The 6000-nt window shown below is 51.3% G+C and overlaps 1 protein-coding gene across 1 annotated transcript in view; it reads right to left on the reverse strand.

Annotated features, from left to right (window-relative positions):
* The window catches only part of SERPINE2 (serpin family E member 2), a 61274-nt gene extending 55595 nt beyond the window's left edge, over window positions 1-5679 (reverse strand). Inside the window, exon 1 of the mRNA XM_059393591.1 lies at window positions 5496-5679. The gene's annotated coding sequence lies outside the window, so the exon portion shown is untranslated. The remainder of the gene's footprint in view (window positions 1-5495) is intronic.
* Between the last annotated feature and the right edge of the window lie 321 nt (window positions 5680-6000).

Genomic DNA, 6000 nt, shown 5'->3' on the forward strand with positions numbered 1-6000 from the left:
CACCCAGGCGCCCCAGGTTGGTTGTTCTTCTTTTTTTTTTTTTAAATGACATCTTTGATTTCATCACACCCATTGTATAGACAAAAGAATTAAATTCTAAGTTCTAGATGATTAACTATACATCACTGGCAGCACAGCCCAGACCTCTCCCAATGTAGGGCTCTTTCCATCAAACTTGACTGAAGATATTAGTCAAAAAACTAGCAAGGAAAAAAAAAAAAGTCAGCTAGAGGGCATGCATCACATCCGTTAAAAGGTTAACGGAAGCCAGAGAGAATTCTTCTACCTTGTACAAGCCACAAAATAGGGAGTACAGCCCAACCAGTGGATCTCAAGGAAGACAGAACCAAGCCAAAAGAGGTTCAGATACGGATAACTGAAGTGACTATAGGGATAGAAGTACTCCTGGGTTAGACTTTTGCTTTTTTTCTAAGTACGTTCTATCTCAAAAAACATGACTGATCAAAAAGACTTTGATTTTTTAATTTCTTAAAAATTTTTCTGCTGTGAACCTATATATATTTACTGCAGAAGTACCAAAACAGAAGTAGAGGTCCTGGTGTGGTGGGGGCAGGGGGAAGTTCCCCTTCAAGTCCAAAAGACAAGTATTCTTTCGTAAAGACTTTAGTAAACTTAGGAAAAATATAAATATGGTTCAGTTCAGATAGCCATTAAGTGCCTTTGGATCATGCACCGCTATGAGACCAAATGAAGCTAAAACACAGACCCGTCTTCATTGCACTTAGAGTCTAGTGGGGAAAGCATGTAGCTACAACACGGTACCTGCCATCAGAGAGGCCTCCCCGGGGTAGAACGTACATGTGTGCACACATGCCACACATGCCAGAGAGGGTTGGGGGTAGCGATTTTCAGGAAAGAGGTTATGGAACAGATGACACCGGACCTGAGTCTTGAAAAGGGGGAAATTAGCCAGACAATGAATGCAGAGGATGGAGAAAGAGAATTCGAGGCCGAGGTCCAGTAGGAGCACAGGCAAAGAGGCAGGGCAGCACCACGGTGTGAGGAGCTTGCAGGCAGCTCGGTTTTGCAAGAAAATAAAGTTTGGGGAAGGGCACTAGGCGGGGAGGTGGGGAGGAGTGGAAGGAAACTTAGACATTGTTAGGTCATTGCAAACGGCCAACAGACCAAGGAGTTGCTGGAAGGATGGTGGGGCGCCGTGGCAAGTGCCCCGGCTGAATGTGGAGAAGTTCCGTGACACAAGGGTCCAAGGAGTGACCTCAGGAGCACAGTGTAGGACTCTGGGCATCAAGGGTTAACTGGAGCCTGCCATGTTCCATGGGTCTCCCTACTGTGGAATCCACTGCGTCCCATCTGCTCCCAGAGCGATTGCGAGGAGGCAGGAGGGTGGTGAGGTCGGTGGGAGGGGTTTACAAACAGCAGAGATGGCATCTTGGCACAGGTGAGGTAACACCGGAATTATGTACTCCCCATTCTCCCTACAGGAGTTTAAGGTGTGCTGAGAAAAGGAGGGACAGTACCTCGTAGAGACAATAGCTTCCCTTTGCACTGGAGCTACCAGACCAGATACAACACAGCCTCTCCTTCCAAGTCAGGGTTTGCCCCAAAGGCAAGAGGGAAGCTGAATCTTTATCAGGAGGGACCCCAGACGATTTGGATTTCTAGCAACCGAGGGAAGTCACCCAGCATTGATGTGGGATACCGTGGAAAGGGGTACATATGGTAGGATGTAAGAAATCTGGTGGGAGGCTGCACAGTTAGGCACCAGGGTTTCACAGGTTGCTGCTGGCCTCCTGGCCTATGGCTGCTAACTCAGAAGCCTGTGGGAGCCGGGGGCTACCATAAATGAGGACCACGGGTCCAGGGAGAACTAGGAAGCAGGCAACAGCCAGCGGAGTTGGGTGCTGGAAACTCCATGCGAGCCAAGTGTTGCCACGTGGGAATGGAGGCCTCGTGTTCCAGGTCTTCTGATTTTTTTTTTTTTTTTTAGATTTTATTTATTTATCTGACAGAGAGAGAGAGATCACAAGTAGGCAGAGAGGTGGGGGTGAGGGGTGGGAAGCAGGCTCCCTGCTGAGCAGAAAGCCTGATGCAGGGCTTGATCCTGGGACCCTGAGATCATAACCTGAGCCAAAGGCAGAGGCTTAACCCACTGAGCCATCCAGGCACCCCAGGCCTTCTGATTTTTAAGAGAAGCTATAAATGCAAGTGGTATTTTAAATATTTCTAATATTAACTCAATTTCTCTATACTTTGTGCAGGCCAACAACACATCTGCCAACTGGAAATGGCACACTGGCCACCATTTTGCTGGTTCCAGACTTGGAAGCAGGGCCAGGCCACCATGACTACAGCAGAGGGCAAGGTGACTTCACAGCACGGAGAAGCAATATGGGGGGAGTGACTGCATGTGGGGAGCGCTGGAGAAGTCCAGCCTTCCCAGAAGTTTTCTGCTTTAACATCCTGGTGACTAGCAGAGCCGCCACCAAAAAAAAAAAAGAACAAAAAAAATATTTTTGGCTGATGATGGAATGGGTATGGGGTAGATGGTAAGAACTAAACTCAGTCAGTCTTGGACTCACTCTGGGATTTTTTTTTTGCCTACAAGGTGTGGATGGGTAAGCACTGGACTGCAAGTAACTTGCTGGACATTATTCTGGAGACAGCTGAAGCTTGGGAAAGTGCTTCACTGAATAACTCTATACAGAGCAGAACAGAGATCAGGACAGAGCCCTGGGTAACTCCGGGAGGTACTGGAGAGGCAATGGAGACAGAGGGAAAACCAGGCACTAGGAAAGAAAGAGAAAGTACCAGAAAGGAAGGAAAGGTCCATATCCAATGCCACAGGGAAGTCTACAGAGAATCTGCAGGATCGCTGTTTAGGAATTGTGGGGTCTTCTACTCTGGGGAGCCCCTGGCCAGCTCACAGGGAGCTAAGAGAGCAGAGAATGGGGGAAATGTTAACTTATTTGAGAAGCTGGGGAGACCCAACGGTTGCTGGAGAGCAGGTGGGGGCACAGGGACAAGGGAGATCATGGCATTCTAAAAATAAATACTGTCCAATTAGAAGAGCGTTCATGGGGAGACACCAAGCAGTGCCAAAGGGAGGCCTTCTCTCTAATTTTCCCTGAGTTTCCTGCCCCAACTTGATTTTTCTTCTATTATTCTACCCAATTCATTTTATCATAGCATAATTATGTTTGCTTTTCATCTGTTTCCTCCCACAAGAATGATAGTTCCAAGACAGCAAGGATCTGCTGTATTTATCACACTTCAGGGCCAGGCAAGGCACCTGGACACAGTAGATTAGTTGAAGAAAATGTCCTGGATGAGGGGGTAAATTTGGAAAAGTCTGTAGGAGGGAAATGGAGTAGGACATGGACAGACTTCAGTTCAGTGGCCCCTACTTTCCAGGTAGAGTGGGCCATGAAGCCACCTGTTAAACTGGGAGGAGGGAGGGGAAGAGGTCTCTTGTATTGAGGAAGAGTTGCAATAGGAGCACCAGTTGGCAACCTGGAAGGCAGGAGCTTGTGACTGAGACATTGAGATGCTGATGTTTCTGATTTCAGAAGATGAGCATCTCTGAGCGAGGACAAGATTTAGATATAGTTAGAGGACTCAGTTGCTAGAGTGGCTGGAGGTCACTGGATTTGAGATGGTCAAGGAAGTGGCAACAGACAGCATTCCCTACATGGACTTTGGGACCAGAGGGGGAGCAAAAGCCCAGGAGCCAAAGTCCCTGGAGGAGAACGACTGGCTGGCAGAGGATGGCTACACCGAAGGGTAGGTGGGACACGGTTCATTTCCAACTCTTTTTTTAATTTTTAAATTTTTTTTTTTATTTAAAAGATTTTATTTATTTATTTGTCAGAGAGAGAGCGAGCACAGGCAGACAGAATGGCAGGCAGAGGCAGAGGGAGAATCAGGCTCCCTGCCGAGCAAGGAGCCCAATGTGGGACTTGATCCCAGGACGCTGGGATCATGACCTGAGCTGAAGGCAGCCGCTTAACCAACTGAGCCAGCCAGGTATCCCCATTTCCAACTCTAATACCTCAGTCTCTCTCTGGTATTTATTCACCCATGTGAGGAAACTTCAAAACTAACGTCCTTTGGAGACTGAGTCAGTTTTGTTCTTTTAAAATTACACTAATATATGAAGTCATAGGGGGCAGAGATTTTCTGCATAGATTCATTTTTGTTTAGCATAAAGGACGTATGACATCTTTATGACCTTCAGTAACTGCCCTACCCTGTACAATATTTTAAAACATCATTTTAATTTAGAATCAAAATTTGGGGGTTGAAAGGATCCTTAGATTAGTTAGGCTAACACCCTCATTTGCATAGCTGAAGATAATTTTTGCTGAAATACCGCAAACAGAAATACTCATTTAGATATGCAGACAGCATTGAAAGTATCTTCAATTTTTGAAGTGTGCTTTAGATATACAAATTAGCAATGCTTACATTCCTTCCAGTTATCTCTGCTCAACTTTGGATATAAAACCTCCAAAGTATAAAATTATCACGTAAATTGTTCCCAAACAGTTCAGAGAAGTAAACTGCTTCCTGGCTTAAAAGAGCAGTCAGACCTTCAAACACCTTTTTATGTTGATGCTAAATATAAGAACGATCCCTGCAAAGTGGTCAAAACAAGACACAGCAGCATTTCAGATTTTTCAAGAGAGACACACATGAAGATTATTTTTCGTTCATTAAAACACTAAATCCGTCAATAGCATCTCCCATATTACCTGAAGGTGGGGTGCTGTCTTATGTAATAGGAGCCTTCTATCCCCGATCAGTTCGTAGGCAAATGAAATACCTGATTCCGCCCAGAATTTCTGAGGACTTTCACCTTACCTGTAGCCACTAATCAATGTCTCGATTCCTATTTCTACAGATGATGAAAATAGCAAAATTCTGCTCCATAGGGTTGAACTGATCGCCAGAGGCCAATTTAAAGGCTCTCCCCCCAAACACAGGTCACCCCCACCCTGCTTGGGCAGCGGTAACGACAAGAGTCGGTTTGTCTTTTTCCCCATCGGGCAGCGCACACGCAAAGTACAGGGTAGAGGAAGCCTGCCTAGTACGTGGGTACCTCAGGTTCAGGGTCACCGGCGCCGGCAAGGATGCGCCGGTACAAGCAGCGCGGGCCCCGGGGCTCCCAGCTGCAGGCACACCTGGACGCCACAGCCGTCGCGCCCCCTCCTCACCCGGCCCGGGTCCTCCTCGGGCTCCCCGCGGGCCAGGTACAGAGCCGGGCGCGCACGCAGTCTCGGCCGAGGCAGCCCGAGGGAGACTGAGAAAGTTCCTCCGCCTCGACGTCGCCGCCCCGGGGCCCCGCTTGCCCCGCTTGCCCCCCACGCCCCGTAGCCTCCGGGCCGGGCGCAAGGTCGCCGAGCGGCAGGCGCGCAGAGCCCCGGGACCGTCGCCGGCGCAGGGGGCACGCGGGCCGCGCCCCTCCAGCCCCCGGGCGCCCGCGATCGGCCGCGGGGCGCGCAGCCGGTACTCACCACCCCTCGCACGATCCCCAGGTGGCGGCGGCGGAGAGCGCCCCGAGCCGGAACCGGAGCCGGAGCCGGGTGGCGGCGGGGCGGAGAGTCGGAGGACGGAGAGCGGCGGCGGCGGCGGCGAGGCAGGTCGGGGGAGCAGAGAGGCGGCGGCGCCTGCACTCGATGCGCAGCCCGAGCTGCCCGGCAGTCCCACAGCGCTAGCTGGGCGGCCGCGGCGGCGGGGGCTTTATCGCCGCCCGCTCCGCCCCCGCCCCTTCCTGCCGCCCCCGCCCCCGGCCCGCCCCGCCCCGCCTTCCCGCCGCCTTCTTTGTGTGCCAGCGGGCCGCAGCGTCCCCGCGCCCGCACGCCGGGACGCCCCCACTCCGGCCGCGGCCTCGCGGATGCCGCCCCCAAGGGCTCCACGTCGTGGGGTTGCGCCCGGAACGCGCCGGGAGACGCGCCGAGCCCGGGGTGCGGCGCCAGTCCCCGCCGAGCTGCACGTGGGTCGCCGGGGTCCGGGTGTGTG

The sequence above is a fragment of the Mustela nigripes genome, chromosome 3 (genome assembly GCF_022355385.1).
Source record: "Mustela nigripes isolate SB6536 chromosome 3, MUSNIG.SB6536, whole genome shotgun sequence".
Taxonomy (NCBI): domain Eukaryota; kingdom Metazoa; phylum Chordata; class Mammalia; order Carnivora; family Mustelidae; genus Mustela; species Mustela nigripes.